At 38.5% G+C, this 24332-nt stretch overlaps 1 non-coding gene and 1 pseudogene across 1 annotated transcript; both read right to left on the reverse strand.

Moving 5' to 3' along the window:
* The window catches only part of LOC735678 (beta-glucuronidase-like), a 469528-nt pseudogene that overhangs the window by 355415 nt on the left and 89781 nt on the right, over positions 1–24332 (reverse strand).
* TRNAA-AGC (transfer RNA alanine (anticodon AGC)) lies at positions 10763–10835 on the reverse strand. Its single transcript has one exon. It is a non-coding gene; the product is annotated as a tRNA-Ala (tRNA).

The following is a 24332-nucleotide window of genomic DNA, read 5'->3' on the forward strand; positions in this document are numbered from 1 at the left end:
CTCATTCGTCGCCTACCGCAAAACTTTCTGCCCTTTCCTTTATTCAGGAGTAGATGTGCGCGACTACCCACCATTTCTTGCGTCTCGGAACAAAGGAAATGTCTGGATTATTAATGGGGAACCAGGACTCGACCTAAGGCGAGTCTACTCAAAAATGGCCAAGGGCAAGGGCATGATGGCTATTCCTCTGCGAGGGAGAGGGGAAAACGTAGCCAGGAGAAAGTGGACACTGGAAAAGTCTGGTGCTGTAAGATTTCACGTTCCAGATTTTCAGGGAGAGAAGCGAGCACGTCCCAGCTGGGGAGCGCCCGCCCAGAGCGGCCTGCTAATTTGGCACAGCTATCCCAGGATGACGATCTTTCTTTTAAAAGAGGCGGGATTATCACTTGTTCCTTGCAGCTCTGGACTCCCGGGAAGAAGCGGCCACTCCCGGTCAGATTCTGGGAGACCAGAGAAACCTGTTGTTTCCGTTGAGTTTCAAATAGAGGACCTTCCAAGTGTTAGGCCAGCGTGGTAACGACTACACCATAGAAACCCTTTGCATCACAGGCTTTTTATATTTTGAGATGAGCATTAAATACTCGTTTTTACAATTTTTTTAGTTGACAAATACAAAATGTATATATTTATGATGTACAACATGATGTTTTCATATATGCATACATTGTGGAATGGTTAACTCGAGCTAATTAACGTATCTATTACTTTGTGTGTGTGATGGGAACACTTAAATCTACTCTTTTAGCAATTATAAAGTACAGAATACACTTATTATTAACTGTAGTCACCATACGGCACAGTAGATCTGACCTTATTCCTCCTGTTTAACTGAAATTTTGTGTCCTTTGACAAACATCTCTCTAATTCCATTCCTACCTCCCATCTCCTCCCCTAGCCCCTGGTAACTACCATTCTACTCTCTGCTTTGATGAGTTTGACTTTTTTAGAGTTCACATTTAAGTGAGATCGCGCAGTATTTGTCTTTCTGCGCCTGGCTTATTTCACTTAACACAATGCCCTCCAGGTTCATCGACATCGAAAATGACAGGATTTCTGTTTTTTAAAAGACTGAATAGTATTTCATTGTGCAGTTGTAATATTTTCTTTATCCATTCATCTGCTGATAGACGCTTAGGTTGATTCAGCTACTTTAGTAGTAATTCTGCAATGAACATGAGAGTGCAGATATCTCTTCAATAGCCCGATTTTTGAACATATACCCAGAAGTGGGATTGCTGGATCATATGATAGTGCTCTTTTTAGTTTTTTGAGGAACTGCTGTACAAAACAGCTGCACTAATTTACATTCCTACCAACAACGTACAAGGATTCTCTTTTCTCCACATTCTTGCCAACACCTGTTATCTTTTGCCTTTTTGATAGCAGCCATTTTAACAGGTGTGGTTTTGATTTGCGTGTGCCTGATGACAAATGACATTAAGCAAGTTTTCATATGCCTGTTGGCAATGTGTCTTCTTTTGAGAAATGTCTATTAAGGTCCTTTCTCCATGTTTTAATTGGGTTATTTGTTTTCTTGCTATTGAGTTGAGTTCCTGATGTATTTTTTATATCAACCACTTACAGAAGTATGGTTTGCAAATATTTTCTCCCAATCTATCGGTTGTCTCTTCACTGTTGATTTTTTTTGGGGGGGGGGGCTGTGCAGAAGTTCTTTAGTTTCATGTAATCTTATTTATCTATTTTTGTCTTTTTGTTTTTGGGGGGATTCATATCCAAAAAATAATTGCACAGACCAATGTTATGGAGCATTCCCCGTATGTTTTCTTCTAGAAGTTTTAGAGTCTCACATCTTATGTTTGTCTTCAATCAATTTTTAGTTGATTTTTGTGTGTGGTATGAGATAAGGGCCTCCTATCATTTTTCTGCATGTAGATATCCAGTTGTCCCAACACCATTTATTGAAGAGACTATCCTTTCCTCATTATGTGTCTAGGCACGTCTGTCAAAAATTAATTGACTATAAATGTGTGGATTTATTTCCGTCCTCTCTATTCTGTTCCACTGGTTTATATGTCTGTTTTTCCACCAGTACTATGCTCTTTTGATTGCTATATATTTGTAGTATATTTTTAAAGTCAGGTAGTATGATGCCTCCAGTTTTGTTTTTGCTCAAGATTGCTTTGGCTATTTGGGGCCTTTTGTGATTCCATATGAATTTTAAGCGTTTTTTTTTTTCTATTTCTGTGAAAAATGTCATTGGGATTTTGATAGAGATTGCACTGAATCTGTAGATCACTTTGGGGGGGTATGGACATTTTAATAATATTAATTCTTCCAATCTATAAACACAGGATATCTTTCCATTTGTGTCTTCCTCAATTTCTTTCATCAGTGTTTAATAGTTTTCAGCATACAGACCTTTCACCTCCTTGGTTAAATTTATTTCTAAGTATTTTTTGTAGCTACTGTAAATGGGATCTTTAAAATTTTTTATTTTGGTTAGGTTGCCATTAGTGTATAGAAATGCTAGCTTTTGTATGTTGATTTTTGTATGTTGTTTTGTATTCTGCAACTGTACTGAAATTGTTTTTTATTTCTAACAGTTTTGATTTTTGGTGAGTTTTTTAGGGTTTTCTATATATAGGATTATGTCATCTACAAACAGGGACAATTTAACTTCTTCCTTTCTAATTTGGATGTCTTTTATTTCTTTCTCTTGCCTAATTGCTCTGGCTAGGACTTCCAGTACTGTGTTAAATAGAAGTGGCAAGAGTGGATATCCTTGTCTTATTCCTGATCTTAAAAGGAAAGCTTTCAATTTTTTTCCCACTGAGTATGATGTTAGATGTGGGTTTGTCCTATAAAGGCCTCTATTGTGTTAAGGTACATTCCTTCTATACCTAATTTTTGAGAGTTTTTAATCATGAAGGAATGTTAAATTTTGTCAAATGCTTTCTCTGTATCTATTGAGATGATGAGATAGTTTTTGTCTTTCATTCTGTTAATACGGTGGATCACACATTTACAGATTTGTATAAGTTGAACCGTCTTTGTATCCCTGTGATAAATCCTGCTTGATCATGGTAAATAATTGTTTAAATGTGCTGTTGAATTCAATTTGCTAGTATTTTGTTGAGTATATTTGCATACATGTTCATCAGGGATATTGGTTTGTAATTTTTTTTCTTTGTAGTGCTCTCCTCAGGCAATGGGTTCATGGTAATGCTGGCCTTGTAAAATGTGTTTGGGAGTATTTCCTCTACTTCAGTTTTTTGAAAGAGATCAAGAAGAACTGGTATTGCCTCTTTAAATGTTTCATCAAATTCAGCAGTGAAGTTGTCAGGTCCTAGGCTTTTCTCTGATGGTAGATTTATCACTGATTTAATCTCCTTACTTGTTTTTGCTCTGTTCAGAGTTTCTGATTCTGTCTTGCAAGTTGCATGTGTCTAGGAATTTATCCAGTTTTTAGGTTATCCAATTTGTTGGCATATAATTGTTCGTAGTAGTTTTTAAATAATCCTTTGTATTTCTGTGGTAACAGTTGTTACCTCTTCAATTCATTTCTGATTACATTTCTGATTTTATTTGAGTCTTTGCATTTTTTTTTCTTAATCAGTCTAGCTAAAGGTTTGTAAATTTTATTTACCTTTAAAAAAAATTCTTAGTTTGGTTGATCTCTTTATTTTTTCTATCTTCTGTTTACTTCTTCTGATCTTTATCATTTCTGTCTTCCTACTAACTTTGTAACTAGCTTAGTTGATTGTTTTTCCAGTCCTTGAGGTGTAATGGATGCTAGGTAGTCTATTTGTGATCTTTCATCTTTTTTGATGAAAACTCTCTTAGAACTGCTCTTGTATCCTGTAAATTTTGGTATATTGTATTTCCATTTTGATTTGTCCCAAAGTAATTTTTCAATTTCCCTTATGATTTGTTCTTTGACCCATTGGTTGTTCAGGAGCATGTTGTTTAATTTCCACATAGTTGTGAATTTTCAAAAATTCCTCCTGTTGTTGATTTCTTGTTTCATGCCATTGTGGTCAGAAAGGATACTTGATATGATTTCAGTCTTCTCAAATTTGTTAAGACTCATGTTGTGGCCTTATATATGGCCTGTCCTGGAGAGTGTTTCACGTGCACCTGACCAGAATGTGTATTCTGGCTAGGACTTCCAGCACCATGTTAAATAGAAGTGACATTCTACTGTTGTTGGGTGGAATATTCTGTATATGTCTGTTAGGTCCATTTAGTCTAACGCATATATCAAGTCCAATATTTTCTATTGATTTTCTCTCTGAATGATCTGTTCATAGTTGAAAGTGGGGGACTGAAGTCCCCTCATATTATTCTATTGCAGTCTATCTCTTTCTTCAGATCTATGAATATTTGCTTTCCATATTTAGGTGCTCCAATGTTGGGTGCATATAAATTGATAATTGTTATATCCTGTTGATGAATCGACCTTTTTATCGTAATATAAAGACCCCTTTCTCTCTTTTCACAATTTTTGACTTTGTCTACTTTATCTGATATAAGTATATCTGCTCTCTTTTCGTTTCCATTTGCAGAGAATGTCTTTTCCCATCTCTTCACTTTCAATCTGTGTGTCCTTAAAGGTGAGGTGAATTTCTTGTAGGCAGCATATAGTTGGGTCTTTTTTGGGATATATTTTTTAAAATCCAGTTAGCCATTCTATATCTTTATATTGAAGAATTTAATCCATTTACATGATGGCAATTATTGGCAGTTAAGGACGTAGTATTGACATTTTGTTAAGTATTTTCTGGTTGTTTTTTAGGGTTTTTTGTTCCTTTCTTCCTCTCTTGCTGTTTTGATTGGTGATTCAATTATTTTCTGTGGTAGTATGCTGTTATTTGTTTCTCTTTATCTTTTGTGGATTTACTATAGGTTTTTGTCTCGTGGTTATCGTGAGGTTTACCTAAAACATTTTATAATTATATAATTATAACCGGCTATTTTAAACTTGTAACAACTTAAATTTCAATCCCTGTTCATGTATTTCATATGTAGTCACATAACCATACCATATAAGTGAATAGCAAAAAACCAGAAATGTATTACAGGAAGGTGGCAAGGGGCAAGGCCATAATAAAGAGAAATAAAAATAGATATAGCTGAGAAATGAAGATGAAGATGGCACACAGGACAGAAAGAACAGTGATGGTATAGAAATCTTTTAGTGTGTATGTGGGACATACCTATTTAATTGGTGGGGGTGTGTGTGTATGTTTGTAAAATGCGTATTGATGGAAATAGTGTTGGGAAAGCCTAGACATTTGCAGATATATTGAGGAGAGGATTAACTCCAGGCGGGTGGCTTATGTAATCGAAGTAACATTTTAGGAAGAGGATTTTAGTTGTGAATTTTAAAGAGGTTGGAATTGGAGAGAAAGCGAAATAAATTATTTAAAAAATTAAGGATCCAGGTTCATCCTCATTTATTCTGTCAGATCCTGAGGTCAACAGCATGAGTCTTTCTTCATCATCAGCGCCTAATTCAAAATACACTCTAAATAAATGTTGTAGAATGGATGAAGGAACAGACAAATGAGAAAAGAATATTCTGGAGAGGTTGTATAAGAAGGCTCTACAGTATCTATAAAAACCCTAAGTATAAAGATTTGAGGGAGGAGAAGTCAAGGGCAATTGGGAGTTTTGAACCTGGGTGGCAGACACAAAAGACATTCTGAATTAATGTCTGATAAATAGAAGAACTATTCCACTTATTCAGAGGTTCAAATGTAGATAGTAATGGATGTTCGGGTTTTTGGTTCTTTCTTCATTGGGCATGTACAGGTTGGGCTTGGCAATTATTTCACTAACACTCCAAGTAAAGGACTGTAAAAGGTAAAGAAAACCAAGAGAATGCAGGCTGCATTACAGAGGGTTGGAGCAGACATCCATTCCCCATACTCTGGGCCCAAAATAAGGTTATTTTAGTGGTGATGGGAAGAGCTTTTTGCTAATTGAGACTGAGATTTATGTGGAGATTTAGCCTCAAAAATAAGAAAGGCTGATATCTGACACTGGAGATGACAGACAGAGAGAAAGCCAGAGTCAGGGAATGAAACATTTGGCATAAACTAAATCCTTAGAAAAAAGTCTCACAGGCAGATCAGGAATAGGGTGTATGTGGCAGCAGGCAGTTAACTGTGGTTATTTCCATCTGCCTTGGGCCTCACCTTTGCAGTACTCTGTCCACTGTTTAATGTAATAACATCCAGGGAAAATTCCTCTGGATAACCTACTAAATTACAAACAGAAGAAATGAGGACATTTTTCAAGGTCACACATGAAACCTGGTAGATTTTTTTTCTGTAAGTGCCCAGTGAGCTGGAGATTGACCTAATCATGCAATAAATGCTCAGCAGAAAATGCTGTAAAGCAATTCCTTCCTCATCAGTCCTCAGAATCTGGTGAGGGTGAGCTAGAAGGGAAGGGCAGGAAGGTCATGATCCACACTGAGCTGAGCAGTGGGACTGTCTCTGCATTTCACCTCAGGAAAAGTCTGCTTCACTTTGAGCCTATGCCTTAGAGACACCAAGGAACTGGAAATGGAGTTTCCTTGATTGCTTGGGACTTTGGTGTGCAGTCTCGAGGCTTGAGAAAAAAGAACATTTTCATATTTGGCTCTGCCGTCAGTCTGGTAAGTGGGGTACTCTATTGGCTCGTCTTCTGGCTGCCCGCAGAGGCCCAGACCCCAGCTGTCAGCCTCTGAACTCCGCCACTTTTGCTCCAGACCCAGAACAGTGGACTCATTTTCAACACTGAGGCCACAACTCAAATGTCACTGTCTCAGAGAGCCCTTCTTTGACCTCTCCAGCTGAATCAATGTCCTGTCTCTCTCTCCATCTTTTAAATAAAATTTTTAATAAATTGGAAAACATATTAAATTATTGTTTTATTTTCTATCTCTCCCCTAGAATATAAGCTTCTTGAAAAGCTGACAATCTAGATCCCCCAGTTTATACCCAGTGTCTACAGTTATGATAATACTTTTCTTGTATTTTCCTGTTCAGAAATCAGTGACATGCAGAGGGAAAGCTTTCTTCTGTGTGTTTTCTTTCACAGGGTAAGTTCAAAAAGAATTCTTAAACCAAGATAAGATGGCAAGCTGTGAGCCTTTCTGGTTTTCTGGAATGAGCAAGATAATTAGCCACAGGTGAAAATAAGCAAGATTCGTCTACCCATGAAGATTTTGCAAAGTTATTTCTACTTTGTAATCATAAAGTATGCCCTTTTGAGCTCTTACTGGTTTGATGAAAAGGCAATTGGCATGACAAATTTGTAATAAATAGAAGTCATCAGCTTTTCCCAGTGGCCTGTCATGATCCTATAGTGGTTAGTATTCTGCATTGTGGCTGCAACATCTGTGGGAATCTGAATATGACAGTCTGAAGTCTACTGCTTTTTAAATTAATCCCAGAAACTAATTCTAAGGCTTTAATGCGGAGCTAGGTTTTGTGTTATTTAGAAGATATATAAAGAAAACCTTCTTTGACTCCTTTCTAGGCACTGATTATCCAACCAGACAAGAATGAGAAAGCATGAATTTTTACAATCCATTATCCTTCAGCTTCCCTTTTCTTTCCATCTCCACTCAAGGTGGTATCCACAGTTACATTTAAAAATGAGGAGCTATCCAGATGCCTTGCTCAAAGGTATTTGCAAAGTCTCAGAAGAATAAAACAACAGGTTTTGAAGGTGAATTAACAATGATTTTGTTTTCTGAGAGTGTGCATAGGATTGAATTCCAGGAGTAAAGCTGCGAGAGAGGCCAGCTTTTTATGAAGGGCTTTGAATGTCAGGATAAAATGTTTAAGCACTGTAAGCAAAGTTTGCTGGTAAATGAATTTAGGAGAGACTGTAACTGAATTTGCATTTCAGTACCATTCCAATAGGGCACAGAGTTGAGAATTGAGTGCAAAGATCATGAGGAAGGTCAGGGTATTACCATAATGGTCTAGGCAGAGAAAGTATACATCTTTAATAGGGCAAGACAATGGAGTTAGACACCTTCATTCATTCAACAAATCTTTATGTGGGGGCATATGGCATGCCCCTAGGCTCTGGGGATGCTGAGTGTCTGTCTGAGGATTCAGCCACTGAATGGTCGCTAGATGGCATTGACCCATGGGTCACGAGTATGAGGCGCTTTAAAAAATTTAATCTCATGTGGAATTACATGGGGAGATTCCAAGGAACCACTTGCGCTGGTGCGTCCGCGGCCGTCGCGAGGCGTCCGTCCTTCCCGAGGGCGAGCGCCGGGCAGGCAAGGGACTCGCCACCCGCAGCCCTGGAGCCGGGCCGTGAGCGCCTGCGCGGCGCTGGGTCGCTGTCCAGGAGATGTCTGCGCGGGAGACCCAGCTAAGCCTTGTGCGGCTACCTCCTCCTGGCTGATCCCAACCCGGTCCCAACCCGGCCACTCGATAGAAACACGATTCACATCGTCCCCGTTCCTGAGTGAAGGTCTCGTCTCCCGCGACCTGCTTCGCCTCGCTCGTGATGATTTCCTACACTTGACTAGGGTTCCCGGTGCATTCGGCCCTCCCTCCTTAAGCTTCTGTCCTCTATCCGTTATGAAATCGTGTAACTTGTTTGGTGTGAACTGAGACAGCTGAACTTCGGAAGAAATTAGGCAGGATTCCCTGAAAAATGTGTGTGTCTGTGTGTGTGTGTGTGTGTGTGTGTGTGTGTGTGTGTGTGTGATTATATATATATATAACTGCTCCTTGCGGAGCAGGGCTAATCAGGTAGCGTGCCCAGAGTAATCAAAATTTTTGTTAATTCTCAGGAGGGAGCATTAAAACGAAGAGCCAAAAGTTCTAAAACGGGGGACTTTTCACTCGAAATGGGCTGATGCAGAAGATACCATTAGTCAATTTGTACCAGATTCTTGATTTATTCCCTTGTAAATCTTTTCCAGCCTTCTTCACCTTCCTCCACCCAATCTTTCTCAGGTGTGTTATGATCCAACAAGAGTAATAATGCAAGTTTTATGAAGATCTCCTTATAAAGAAAAGGTTTCGGAAATACTGCTTTCTGTTTACTTTTTGATATGTGGATGATAAACAACACCCCATCTTTCCAGAACACAAGGAGGGGGCGACTTCAAGCTAGCAGTTGAATCAGGAATCTTCTGATACATTATGCTTTGCATCATTGGCTCTGCTTAAGTCAACATGGTTTTTCAAAAAAATTGTTTTGTGTTAAATTTTATTTGTAAAACTTTCTACCAAATAAAGATGTGCAGATTAAATAAAATTTCTAAATGTGGTTGATAGCACTTGGCCTCCCTGCCATTTGTCTGCTCTCAGCTTTCCAGCTGAAAAAAATGAAAAGATTCATGGTCTTCTTGAAGTGTCATTAGTTCAATTTCCTGCCAGCCTCGGGTCCTTGACCTCAGTGGTGAGGAACGTGAAAGCAGCAGATGATGGAGATTTTAGGATTTTGTTGCTTGAAAAGGAAACCAGGTGTCAGGGACCGGTATGAACAAATGAAATAACAGAAACACTGGCAAATCCTATCAGGCTACTCATTCTCAAGAGTAGTGTTCCTTTCTGTACTTTTAGTGTACAGAGTATTCATCTCAATTGTGACTTTTATCAGAATTGTAAACAGCTGTTTGCTCAACTGTCTTCCCTACTCCATTGTAATATTCCTTGAGGGCAGCACATTCAGTGTCTACAAAAACTAATTTTACCTTAAAATTCTGCACACATGCATGTAGGGTTGAGTGAGAAAAAATGCTTGCAAGAATCAGGAAAAAGTTTTAACTTGTAAAACAGGTAGGCTCACAGGTGTATGATCCTATGCTATTCCAACCCATAGGTTTAAATGAAAAAACAGAGGACTGCTATATACAAAAGTGGTTTTCTGGGTTCTCGGATATAATAACTTTGCGGCTCACAATGGCTCTTATATCCTTAAGGCAGGAGAGAGTTGGGGCTGGGCATGTGTCAATTAAATCTAAAGCCACTGACAGACCATAGGGCTAGGCTGGAGCCAGTGGCTGAGAAGTTGGCCTCCTAAGTGAGGAGAATGTCTAATTTGCTGGCAGGAAAGCAAAAGCTCAGTGAACCAAGTGCACGCCAGACAGACATTTTTCATACCTTTTATATGGCTGGTTTGAGTTAATGCCAGTGATTAGGATTTAGAACACAAAACCCACCAAACTTCTTTACGAAATATTTAGCATAAAGATCTCTACATTACTAGAAAAAACTCAGGAAACTCTTAGCAATAGCCCCACAACATTAAAAACACTCAACTGGCTTTTAAAAAGTAAATTTATTACCACACATAATAAGTCCAGAGAGTAGAGAGATACCATCATGTCATCAAGACCCATGATAAATCTTTAAATATTTTGATTGTTTTGAACTTTACACTCTGTCACTCTCAACATATGGGTCTCATACTTTGGCTGGTTCCTCTGCAGTGCCTCAAACTCTGTCCCCTGAGCAGAAAGCCGAGGCTGTATTTACCCAAGTGGCTCTGCCCTGCACTTTTCATAATTGTCTCACATTTAGGACAAAGCTACAGGTAGAAACAGGGAGAAAAGAGCAGTTGTATATGTCCCTTGGTTTCACAGCTCCTCAAAGAAACAGAGAATTAATTACATGGTAGATCTACACTATACTGAATGCCAAGAGGGAGCCATCACCAGCCCTCTATTATTGCTGCGCCTACGTCTTGAACCAAAGCAGCATCCTGTTCTCAGACACTAACTTGGGTTTGGAGACCTGAGTGTTTGGAGACACGATGTCTAAATAATAAAGCTTGGAGAATGTGGGCATCGATCCCACTACCTCTTGCATGCTAAGCAAGCGCTCTACCACTTGAGCTAATTCCCCACATCAGGGGAGCATTATTTATTGTTAGCGGGTGGCCTGGAACACAGGTGATTTCAGGGCCTTCAGCAGGAAAGCAGGGCTCTAAGAGCAGATCTTCTCATTGATGAGCCAGGGCAAACAGCAGTGGCTACTCATTCTCTGCAAAGAAGGAGGAGAAAAGGGAACAAGGAGAAAGTCAAAACGGGAAAACTTCACGCTGCCAAAATGTCAAGTTTAGAGTATTCCGGGACAGAAAAGGGCACGTCCCAGCAAAGGAGGACCTGCCTAGACATGCCCAGGTAAAGCATCACAGATTTTTAAAAAATGATTAAATACTTAAAAATGATTAAATGATTGTGTGTGTGTGTGTGTTTATAAAAGTGGGACCAGAAACAATTGTAACTGTCTTGCTGCTTTTTTTCCTCTTGTGGCCCAGTCATCTAGCTTTTCCCTTCTTCAGAGATCTTAGTCACTCTTCTTTTCCGCAGTCTCCTTTGTTGATAAGAAACAGAGGCGGTGCTCAATTCATGATAGTTCACTGAGTGACCAACTGAATGAAGGAAGGAAGAAATAGCCTTCCAAGGTGTCTCCCATTCATACTAATCTTACTGTGTATCTACACTTGCATCTCTATGACTGGAGACATTCACTCAACAAAAAACATAAACTGAACTTATAATCATATCCTCCCTGTTTTTTCCCCAATTTTTTGTGCCATGAATTATACTAGGAGACTTAGGGAGTTTACTTGATGTAGTCTGACTGAATTTTGCCAAAAAAACTATGTCTTAGTCTGCACTTTATGCACTTTTTAGAAGTAATAGAGGCTCAGATAAGTTAAGTGTTCCCAAGGTGCCAAAGCTGCTAAGTGGGAAAGCCTGAACTAAGAAGCAGATATTTTTAGATTTTAAATGTGATTTTTTCCCTCTGTACCAGCTCAGTTATTCTGCCCGTTCTTTTGCACTTTAGCCCATTCATTCATACAACAAATATCTAATTCCAAACGTCTTCCTTACTTACTTTTTGGGCTTAACTTTTTTTTTTTTTTTTTCGACAGAGTGTCACTCTGTCGCCCAGGCTGCAGTGCAATGGTAAGATCTTGGCTCACTGCAACCTCTGCCTCCCGGGTTCTAGTAATTCTCCTGTCTCAGCCTCCAGAGTAGCTGGGACTACAGGTGCCTGCCACCACGCTTGGCTAATTTTTGTATTTTTAGTAGAGACGGGGTTTCACCATGTTGGCCAGGCTGGTCTCAACCTCCTGAAGTCACGTGATCAGCCTACCTTGGCCTTCCAAAGTGCTGGGATTACAGGCATGAGCCACCCCTCCTGGCCTGGGTTTAACTATTTTATTTTATGACAGGGTCTCACTTTGTTGTCCAGGTACCGGTGCGTTCTCTGTTCACTGCAACCTCCTCCTCCTGAGTTCAAGCGATCCTCCCACCTCAGCCTCCTGAGTAGCTGGAACTACAGATGCATACCACCACACCCGGCTAATTTTTGTATTTTTTGTAGAGACAGGTTTTCACTGTGTTGCCTAGGCTGGTCTCAAACTCCTGGTGTCAAGGGATCCACTGATCTCGGCCTCCCAAAGTGCTGGGATTACAGAAATGAGCCACCATGTCTGGCCTTGGGCTTACCTTTCAAGTCAACTTTGATTCATTGTCTTCCTTCAAACACCACATTCAGTGATTAGTCAAATAATGAACATTATTCTTGCACAACTCTTTTGAATCTATCAATCAATTACTTTCTACTCATTTAGTACATATTCACTGGGGAGATGCTCTGTGCCAGACACTGTAGTAAGATCAGGTAATTCAGAGGAAGTACAGACACCCCAGACCTCAAACGAAGACAAGATAAATATGGACAAGGGAAGATCCACCTCCAGATTCACCATTTTCAGTCTTTCTGTCATTTCCAGCTAAATAATGCCTTCAAAAATGTTTCAAAATAACTAAGTCACTATTTCAAACTCTTTCAATATTAGCACCCTTCTATATGCTGGACTACTCTTAATTTTCTCATTATAACATGATCTTGCTTTTCTTTTAATTTTTGTCTTTGCTTTCTACCTGAATTTTTATTTTGCATTATGAAATTGATAGGTCCATTACTGGATGGCATGGTTCAATTCTCCAGTATGTCTGTTGATTTGTGTTCTACTAAATCTTCCAATTACTGAGAGAGGAGTGTTAATGACTGCAACTGTAACTGGATTTTTCTATTTTTACTTGGCGTATCCAATTTTGTTTATGAGTTTTGAAGCTCTGTGTCCTCATATACATTTGGGACAATATTCTCCTGAAAAATTGACAATCATAATTATTTAGGAGGCCTCATTATTCCTGAAAAGTTTCTCTGCTTTCAAATCTACTTTGTCTGATTTTATATATATACACCACAGCTGTCTTTGATTAATGCTTGCATGAGGTATCTTTTCCCACTCTTTTCTTTCAATCTGCTCTATAACTTTTATTCTTATTTATAAGTGTATTGCAGGTGGCTTTCTTTAGTCAGCATATTTATTTTTAACACATTCTGATGATCTCTAGTTTTTACTTAATGCATTTAGATAATTTACATATAATGTTATTATAGATAAGTTTTTAGATAGATCTACTATTTAATAATTTATTAACCTTTTTTCCCTTTGTTTTAATTCTTTTATGTTCCTCTGTCTATCTTGTTTTGGTTTATTTCAATCTGGTTGGTAAGTGGTCTAGGGATTACCATATACATATATAACTTTTCACAGTATACTTAGAATCAATATTTTACCATTCAAGTTGAATATAGAAACTTCATCAAGAGTTAGTCCCATTACATTTACCCTTTTATCTTATGTATGTAGTACATCTAGATACAATGACAACTGCATCAGATAAAGTTACAATTTTTGCTTTCAACCATCAAACATACCTTAAGGAACTCAAGAGAAGAATAATAGTCTGTTATGGCTACCCAGACATTTTCTATTTCTGCTTTTGTTCCTTCATTGATGATGTTCTAAGTTTCCTTCTGGTATCACTTTTCTTATCTCAAAGCTTTGCTAATTCTTTTCCAGCAGTTTTGCTAGGACTGAGAATGTATTTATTTACCTTCCAATGAGAATGTATTTATTTGCCTTTAAGTCTGGAAGATACTTTTGCTCCACATACCATTCTGGATTGATAATGTATTTTTCCTTTGGTATTTACTGAATGTTATGACATTTTTTTCTGGCTCCTGGGTTCCAGATGAGAAATCTACAATCATTCATTTGGTATTTTATCTTTCATTTCCCTTTGGCTTCTTTCAAAATTGTTTTGTGTTTTCTTGATTTTCCGCAGTTTGATTACGATATGTCTTGCAATGGGTTTCTTTTGGTTTATCCTGCTTGACATTTACTGAACTTTAAAAATCTGGTTTATATCTTTTGAGAAATTTGATATATTTTCAGCCATTAATTCTTCACAGTTTTATCCCACAAAGACCTCTTTGTCCTCTTACAATAATGTGAATGTTTCCAGATTACAATAATGTGAATGTTAGATTTGTTATTTTTTATTTGTCCCTGAGCGTCTGTTCAGGGACAATAAAATCCTCCTTTCTTTCTATAGGTCAGATTCTGTAGGTATTCTTGTTCCGTTTTCAAGTTCATTGACTTTTTCCTTAGTCTTCTGCATACTGCTATTGAGATCATCCAATTAAGCTTTTTATTTCCCCTAAGAGTTTTGGTTAATACTTTTTTTAATTCTTAAGTTTAAATTGGTGTTTACATATTCCAAATATTTGGTGAGACTTTCCAACTTTCCATTCACTTCATGAATGCTATCCCGTAATTCTAGGAGCATTGTTATAATAACTGCTTTAATGTGTGTGTCAGATGATTTTGACATATGTGTCCTCTCAATATTGTTATTCAAGGATTCTCTTTGCCATGTGAATTAAGATCTCCCTGGTTTTTCATAATGCTGAATATTTTGGGGCTTGTAACCTGGACTTCTTTGGATTATGTGATGAGACACTGTGTCTTGTTGAAATCTTAAGGATAATATTGATATTTTTGTTTTTGCAGGCACACAATTGCCTTGTATTTAAGCTCCAAGTACCAAACAGACTTCCATGTGTTGTTGTTTCACAGATAACTCTATTTGAAAGCCTTGACACTGCGGTTGAGAGATCTCTGGAGTGTGTGCAACCAGTGGTCAGTGAGGACTGGAAAGTGGACCATTGTTCAGTTCAGTCCTCAGGCTCTTTTTAGGTAAGTTGTTTGGAATTAGGGCTACTTATTCACAGCTGGCAGGTGCGTCCACAAGCTCATGAACAACTTTATGTGTTTGCTTTCTACAGTATCTGTCCAGGCACATTCTAGTTACTTGACACATCCTGGTTTCAGTCCTCTCACCAGAAAGCCAGGGCTGTATTACCCAGGTGGCTCTGCCCTGCACTTTTCACAGTTGCCTCACATTCAAGCTACAGGCAGAAACAGGGAGAAAAGAGCAATTGTTTATGTCCCTTGGTTTCACAGCTCCTCAAAGAAGCAGAAAATTAATTACACGGTAGATCTACACTATACTGAATGCCAGGAGGGAGCCGTCACCAGCCCTGTATTGTTGCTGCTCCTACGTCTTGAACCAAAGCAGCATCTTGTTCTCTGACTTGGGTTTGGAGACCTGAGTGTTTGGAGACCCAGGGTCTAAATAATAAAGTTTGGAGAATGTGGGCATCGATCCCACTACCTCTTGCATGCTAAGCAAGCGCTCTACCACTTGAGCTGATTCCCCCACATCAGGGGAGCTTTATTGATCCTTAGTGGGTGGCCTGGAACACAGGGGATTTCAGGGCCTTCAGCGGGAAAGCAGGGCTCTACTAAGAGCAGATCTTCTCACTGATGGCCCAGGGCAAGGTGCAGTGGCTACTCATTCTCTGCAAAGAAGGAAGAGGAAAGGGAACAAGGAGAAAGTCAAAAAGGGAAAACTCACACTGCCAAAATGTCAAGTTTAGGGTATTCCGGGACAGAAAAAGGCACATTCCAGGAAAGGAGGCCCTGCCTAGACCTGCCCATCTAAAGTGTCACTGATTTTTAAAAAATGATTAAATAATTAAAAATGATTAAATGATTTTGTGTGTGTGTGTTGTGTGTGTGTGTTTATAAAAGTGAGATAGTATTATCACTTGTTCCTTGTAGCTGAGACTCTGGGGATTTTGAGATGGTACAGATTTCTGGAAGGCAAAAAGCTCCTGTTGTTTTCATAACTAGGCCCTTTCAGGAATGAAGCCAGCGTGCTGACCACTACCTTAGGAAACCCCTGGAGAGTGCTTCTTTCACTTGCATCTGAGATATAGGCTGCCTCCTTGCTAAGGTGTGTCATGTACAAGTTACATGTCCAACTATATCTCAGAACAACAACAACAAAATTACAGAGCAGAGCCATAAAGAATAAGAGACAAGATCATATCAGAGTGTAAGAATATGTAAAATATTAGAGTGTAAGAATCAAAATCCAGCTATGCAGAGAAGGAGTGCACATATGGTGGAGAAAACGGGCTGTTTGTAGGAATTCCTGTGTGAAGAAATAAACCTGTTCAATTTAAGTGCTGTGTGTGTGTGTGTGTGTGTGTGTGTGAAATACACATGGAGGGAAGCAGTAATTGAAAAGCCTGGCCACTTGGAGATATGTTGGGAGAGTTTTATGAAAACTCCCAAGAGTAATTGAAAAAATCCCAGGCAGAATGCTTAAATAATTAAAGCAACATGTTAGAGAAAGGTGTTTAGTTTTGAATGTCAGAGCTTGAACATGAGAAAATAGAAATTGAAGAGAAAGAGAAAGAAGTCATGAAGATATTAAAGGATTGAGGTTTACCCGCATTTATCGTGTCAGCTCCCGAGGTGGACAGCAGGAGTCTTTCTGCAGCGTCAGTGCCCATCACACTTCCTGCTGCAGAATACATCCTCCATAAACACCACAGCATGGATGATGACAGAGGTGAATGAAAAGAAAGAAAAACATTCTGGTGATGTTGTGCAGGAAGGATCTACAGTATTTGTCAAGACATTGGGTGGAGAGATTTGAGGGAGAGGAGACAAAGACACGGGGAAGTCTTGAGCCTAGTGTGGTAGACACAAAAGAGATTCTGAATTAATAGCTGATGAATCAATCCACTCATTTATTTGTATTTGTTATGTGAATGAATGTTACAGGAATGACCTGGCATGGAGAAAACAGATGGTGAGACTATGTGCTAGGGTAAAGCAAGAGCTCAAGTTTTTGTTTTTTTTTAATTTAGAAAAAAATCTGCTTTTCATATCTGGTTTTCCTATTTAAAGCTATGTGATTTGAGGAAAATGGTTTAACTCCTCTGAGCTTTAGTGTCATCTACAAAATTTGGATAATGATACTGAGGGAAGCTGAAAAGCCGTATCAACCAACTTATACAAAAAATAATAAACATTCACTTCCATTTCTAATGCATGGTGCTGAAAAAGTCCTTGTATGTGGAATATTGTTCACCTTTAAGGAGCCTGCTCTCAAGAGCTGATGAGGGACTTTTTTTAGTGCAGTTCTGTTGTCACTGGCTGTTGGGCTCATTTAGTTGGCACCAACAAATCTCTGTGAACATAAAAATAAAATAAAATAAAGATTGTGGAGGAATAGAATACAAACACACAGTAAGGTGAGATTTGCACAACAGAGTATAGTAAAGGATGTGTGCCTGATTCTTTTTGCATTCGCTTTGAATCATTTTTAGCCTTTATTCTAAGTCCCTAATTATTGTCATCCTTCTCCCAACAAGATCGTTTCTCTCCACTGCAGATATTCTGGCCAGGCTCTCTGGTTAACCATCTTGATGTCCTGAGCACTCTGTTTGTACTGAGACTCTGATTTATGTTCAAATGATGCTCTTCCATAGCAAGGCTTCCTGCTTTGCCCAAAGAGCATTCAATTTTTCAAGCAATTTAGGGCTCTTTCCTCACCCAGTATCTATGTGAAACCTTAAAGGGAAGCCTATTCTTTCCAGGAAGATAATCCTGTTGTGGTTTTAACCTCAATCTGTAAATTCGCTGGGGTAACTGGGAAAGAAGTCATAAAGATATTAAAGGATTGAGGTTTATCCACATTTACTGTGTCAGCTCCTGAGGTGAACAGCATGAGTCTTTCTGCAGCTTCAGCCCCCATCGCACTTCATAGGTGAAGAAAACATCCTCCATAAACACTGTAGCATGGATAACAGAAGGAAAAGATTCTGGAGAGGTTATGCAGGAAGAATCTACAGTATTTGTCAAGACATTGGGTGGAGAAATTTGAGGGAGAGGAGACAAAGGCACTGGGAAGTCTTGAGCACAGTGTAGCAGACACAGAAGCGATTTTGAATTAGTATCTGATGAATGCAAGAATAAATCCACTCATTTATCTGTATTTGGTAAATGAATGAATGTTACATTCGTGAGCTGCTGTGAAGAAAACAGATGATGAGACTATGTGCTAAGTGAAAGCAAGAGCTCATGATTTTTTCATTTAGAAAGAAATCTGCTTCCCATATCTGGTTTCCCTCTTTAAAGTTATGTGATCTGAGGAAAATGGTTTAACTGCTCTGAGCTTCAGTGTCATCTATAATACTGTGGTAATAATACTTGGGGAAGCTGAGAAACTATATCGACCAACTTACATAAAAGTTAATAAACAGTCAGTATAGTTTCTAGCACATAGTGCTGAAAAAGTCCTTGAACGTGGAGTATTGTTCACCTTTAAGGAAGATGTTCTGAAGGTCTAAGGAGAGAGATCAGTGCAGTTTTGTTGCCATTGGCTGATTTGCTCATTTATTTTGTAGCAACAAGCTTCTGTGATGACAAAAATGAAATAAAGTTTAAAAAGTAAAATAGATGGTGGAGAAACACAATAGGGATGTATAGTAAGGTACGATTTTCTAGGCAAAATGGATTTGTACAAAAGAATGTAGTAGTAAAGGATTTGTGCCTGATTCTTGCTGTATTATTTTTGAATCTCATTTAGCCTGTATTCTAATTCCCCAGTTGTTGTAATCCTACCCCCAACAAGATTATTTCTTTGCACCATGAACATTCTGGTCAGATTCTCTGCTTAACCATCTTGACTTCCTGAGCACTCATGTTTTTACTGAGACCCTGATATATGCCCAAATGATGCCCTTCCATAGGAGGGCTTCTTGCTTTGCCCATAGAGCATTCAATTTTTCAAGCAATTTAGGGCTCTTTCCTCAACCAGGGTCTGTATGAAACCTTAAAGAGAAGCCTGTTCTTTCCAGGAAGAGAATTCCAGTGGGTTCTAACCTCAACCTATAAATCCACTAAGCAAGCTCCTACTGAACACCTATGATGCAAGCTCAATCCAAGAGGCCAGCACTCCACAGGGGGAAGGCAACCGAAGGAGTAGCTAATGCTTACTGAGCAGTTCTTATTGATCAGATCCATCTCTAGGTGCTGTGATCCACCCAAAAATATCCCACAATCCTTATTTCCCATGTAAAGAAAGAAGATTGAAAGAAAGGGAAGCTAAATGATAGCTTCAAGGTGACAACTTCCCTGACTCTTCTACTGAAAACTGAATGTGTCACCTCCACACTGCCGAGTCCTTTACTGCCTAATGAGTCCCTCCCAGTAGATATCATCACATGACTTCTTGTTTATTTTTCTTCTTTGCTTCCTGTCTGTTTCTCCCCACTCCTTGCAACTATGACGTAGTATCACAAAGGTGAGAACATCTGTGTTTTATTCACTGTGAATTACTGTACCCAAAACCGTCTCTTAACAAGGTATGCGCTTGAGAAATATATGTTGGATGATTAAAAGAATAAAAGAGTTCACCCACCCCACCTGATAATTATGTTTGGATGACCTTCAGAGCAGACAATTGGAAGAGAAATTTCCCCTGCTTCCCTTGTCAGCTAGAGAGGTAGACATATGACATAGCTTGTAGTTTCTTGTGTAATTTATATCTCTTCACCACGCCTTGTATTCAAACCACTAAGAAGCCAAAAGAAGGAAAAAGAGAAAAAGAAAGAAAGAAAGAAAGAAGAAAGGAAGGAAGAAAGAAAGAAAGAAAGAAAGGAAAGCTCATTTTTAAATTTTAAGCTAATATTTGGACTGTCTTGAAATCATTATGTCATAGCATTTGTGTTCCATTATTTATCACACCTATTTCATTTCCCTTAACGGAAAGAGCGGCAAAAGCTGTACCTTGTCTGATGTTCAAACTCAGGACCTTCAGAATATGAGATTGACAGGCGGCCTGCTGCTCTAAGAGAGCAACTGTTCCTAAGAGCTGAGATCCAGATTATTAAATCTCATTTCCCACACACTGCTGCTTTATCAATTCCTAGCTTTTAAAGAACACAATCAATGCTACTTGGAAATCACTCCTTATCAGCCAGTGCTGCACTGGAAGAATTCCCCACTCAGGACAGGTGGAGTCCACCCGTTTCCAGTATTCACATAATGATAGCACCTTCTGGCTTGAGGGACCAGAAACAATTGTACCTGTCTTGCTGCTTTTTTTCCTCTTGTGGCCCAGTCATCTAGCTTTTCCCTTCTTCAGAGATCTTAGTCACTCTTCTTTTCCGTAGTCTCCTTTGTTGATAAGAAACAGAGGTAGTGCTCAAGTCATGATAGTTCATTGAATGACCAACTGAATGAAGAAATAGCCTTCCAAGGTGTCTCCTGTTCATACTACTCTTACTGTGCATCTACACTTGCATCTCTATGACTGGAGACATTCATTCAACAAAAAACACAAACTGAACTTATAATCATATCCTCCCTGTTTTTTCCCCAGTTTTTGTGCCATGAATTATACTAGGAGACTTAGGGAGTTTACTTGATGTAGTCTGACTGAATTTTGCCAAAAAAACTATGTCTTAGCCTGCACTTTATGCACTTTTTAGAAGTAATAGAAGCTCAGGTAAGTTAAGTGTTCTTTCTAAGGTGCCAAAGCTGCTAAGTGGGAAAGCCCAAATTGAGAAGCAGATATTTTTAGATTTTAAGTGTGATTTTTTTCCTCTGTACCAGCTCAGTTATTCTGCCTGTTCTTTTGCACTTTAGCCCATTCATTCATACACCAAATATCTAATTCCAAACCTCCTCTTTACTTACTTTTTGGACTTTTTTTTTTTTTTTGACAGAGTGTCGCTCTGTCACCCACGCTGTACTGCACTGGTGAGATCTTGGCTCACGGCAACCTCTGTCTCCCGGGTTCAAGTAATTCTCCTGTCTCAGCCTCCTGAGTAGCTGGGACTACAGGTGCTTGCAACCACGCCCAGCTAATTTTTGTATTTTTAGTAGAGACGGGGTTTCACCATGTTGGCCAGGCTGGTCTCAAACTCCTGACCTCAGGTGATCTGCCCACCTCAGCCTCCCAAAGTGCTGTGATTACATGTGTGAGCTACCCCTCCCGGCCTGGGTTTAACTATTTTATTTTATTTTATTTTATTTTATTTTATTTTATTTTATTTTATGACAGGGTCTCACTTTGTTGTCCAGGCACCGGTGCGATCTCTGTTCACTGCAACCTCCGCCTCCTGGATTCAAGCGATCCTCCCACCTCAGCCTCCTGAGTAGCTGGAACTACAGATGCATACCACCACACCTGGCTAATTTTTGTATTTTTTGTAGAGACAGGGTTTCACTGTGTTGTCCAGGCTGGTCTCAAACTCCTAGTGTCATGGGATCTGCCCATCTCAGCCTCTCAAAGTGCTGGGATTACAGAAAAGAGTCTGGACTTGGGCTTACCTTTCAAGTCAACTTTGACTTATTATCTTCCTTCAAACACTACATTCAAGGATTTGTCAAATAATGAACATTATTCTTGCCCAATTCTTTTGAATCTATAAGTTACTTTCTACTCATTTAATACATATTCATTGGGGAGGTGCTCTGTGCCAGACACTGTAGGTAATTCAGAGGAAGTATAGACACCGTAGACCTCAAAAAAAGACAAAATAAATATGGACAAGGGAAGATCCACCTCCTGATTCACCATTTTCAGTCTTTCTGTCATTTCCAGCTAAAGAACTCTTTCAAAAAATGTCTCAAAATAACTAAATAACTCTTCCAATAACAGCACTCTTCTATATGCTGGACTACTCTTAATTTCCTGGTTATAACATGATCTTTACTTTTCTTTTAACTTTTGTCTTTGCCTTCTACCTAAATTTTTATTTTGCATTATGAAGTTAATAGGTCCATTACTGGATGGTATGGTTTAATTCTCCAATATGTTTGCTGATTTGTTTTCTACTAAGTCTACCAATTACTGAGAGAGGAGTGTTAGTGTCGGCAACTATAATTGGATTTTTCTGGTTTTACCTTGCGTATCCAATTTTGTTTATGAGTTTTGAAGCTCTGTGTTCTCATATACACTTGGGACAATATTCCCCTGGAAAATTGACAATCATAATTATTTAGCAGCCCTCATTATTCCTGAAAAGTTTCTCTGCTTTCAAATCTACTTTGTCTGATTTTTTTGTATATACACCACAGCTGTGTTTGATTAGTGCTTGCATGAGGTATCTTTTCCCACTCTTTTCTTTCAATCTGCTCTATAACTTTTATTCTTATATATAAGTGTATAGCAGGTGGCTTTCTTTAGTCAGCATATTTATTTTTAACACATTCTGATGATCTCTAGTTTTTAATTAATGCGTTTAGATTATTTACATGTAATGTCATTATAGATAAGTTTTTAGATAGGTCTATTATTTAATAATGTATTAACCTTGTTTCCCTTTGTTTTAATTCATCTATGTTCCTCTTTCTATCTTGTTTTGGTTTATTTAAATCTTGTTAGTAGGTGGTCTAGGGTTTACCATATACATATATAACCTTTCACAGTATACTTAGAATCAATATTTTACCATTCAAGTTGAATAAAGAAACTTCATCAAGAGTTAGTCCCATTACACTTACCCTTTTATCTTATGTATGTAGTACATCTAGATACAATGACAACTGCTTCTGATAAAGTTACAATTTTTGCTTTCAATCATCAAACATACCTTAAGGAACTCAAGGGAAGAATAATAGTCTGTTATGTCTACCCAGACATTTTCTATTTCTGCTTTTGTTCCTTCACTGATGATGTTCTAAGTTTCCTTCTGGTATCATTTTTCTTATCTCAAATCTTTGCTAATTCTTTTCCAGCAGTCTTCCTAAGAATGAGAATGTATTTACTTACCTTCCACTGAGAATGCATTTATTTGCCTTTATGTCTGGAAGATACTTTTGTTCCACATAGCATTCTGGGTCGATATGTCTTTTTCTTTTGTTACCGAATGTTATGACATTTTTTTCTGGCCCCTATGGTTCCTGATGTGAAATCTACAATCATTCATATGGTAGTTTCTCTTTCATTTCCCTTTGGCTGCTTTCAAAATTGTTTTGTATTTTCTTAGTTTTCAGCAGTTTGATTATGATATGCCTTGCTATGGGTTTCTTTGGGTTTATCCTGATTGACATTTACTGAACTTTAAAAATCTGGTTTATATCTTTTGACAAATTTGAACCATTTTCAGCTATTAATTGTTCAAAGTTTTATCCCACAAAGACCACTTTGTCCTCTTCTTTCCAGATTACAATAATGTGAATGTTGGATTTGTTATTTTTTATTTGTCCCTGAGCCTCTGTTCAGAGTCAATAAAATCCTCCTTTCTCTCTATAGTTCAGATTACGTAGGTATTCGTGTTCTGTTTTCAAGTTCATTGACTTTTTCCTTAGTCTTCTGCATTCTATTATGGAGATCCTCCAATTAAGCTTTTTATTTCCCCTAAGAGTTTTGGTTAATACATTTTTTTAATTCTTAAGTTTAAATTGGTGTTTATATATTCAAAATATTTGGTGAGACTTTCCAACTTTCCATTCACTTCACGAATGTTATCCCTGATTCTAGGAGCATTGTTATAATATCTGCTTTAATGTATGTGTCAGATGATTTTGACATCTGTGTCCTCTCAATATTGTTATTCGAGGATTCTCTTTGCCATGTGAATTAAGATCTCCCTGTTTTTTCATAATGCTGAATATTTTGGGACTTGTAACCTGGACTTCTTTGGATTATGTGATGAGACACTGTGTCTTGTTGAAATCTTAAGGATAATATTGCTATTTTTGTTTTTGCAGGCACACAATTGCCTTGTATTTAAGCTCCAAGTACCAACCAGACTTCCATGTGTTGTCGTTTCAAAGATAACTCTATTTGAAAGGCTTGACACTGCTGTTCAGAGATCTCCAAAGTGTGTGCAACCCAGTGGTCAGTGAGGACTGGAAAGTGGGCCATTGCACAGTTCAGCTCTCAGGCTCTTTGTAGGTAAGTTGTTCGGGATTAGAGCCACTTATTCACAGCTGGCAGGTGCGTCCACAAGCTCATGAACAACTTTATGGGTTTGCTTTCTACAGTATCTGTCCAGGCACATTCTAGTTACTTGACACATCTTGGTTTCAGTCCTCTCACCAGAAAGCCGGGGCTGTATTTAACCAGGTGGCTCTGTCCTCCACTTTTCACAATT

This window comes from Pan troglodytes, chromosome 5, assembly GCF_028858775.2.
Source record: "Pan troglodytes isolate AG18354 chromosome 5, NHGRI_mPanTro3-v2.0_pri, whole genome shotgun sequence".
NCBI classification, from domain to species: domain Eukaryota; kingdom Metazoa; phylum Chordata; class Mammalia; order Primates; family Hominidae; genus Pan; species Pan troglodytes.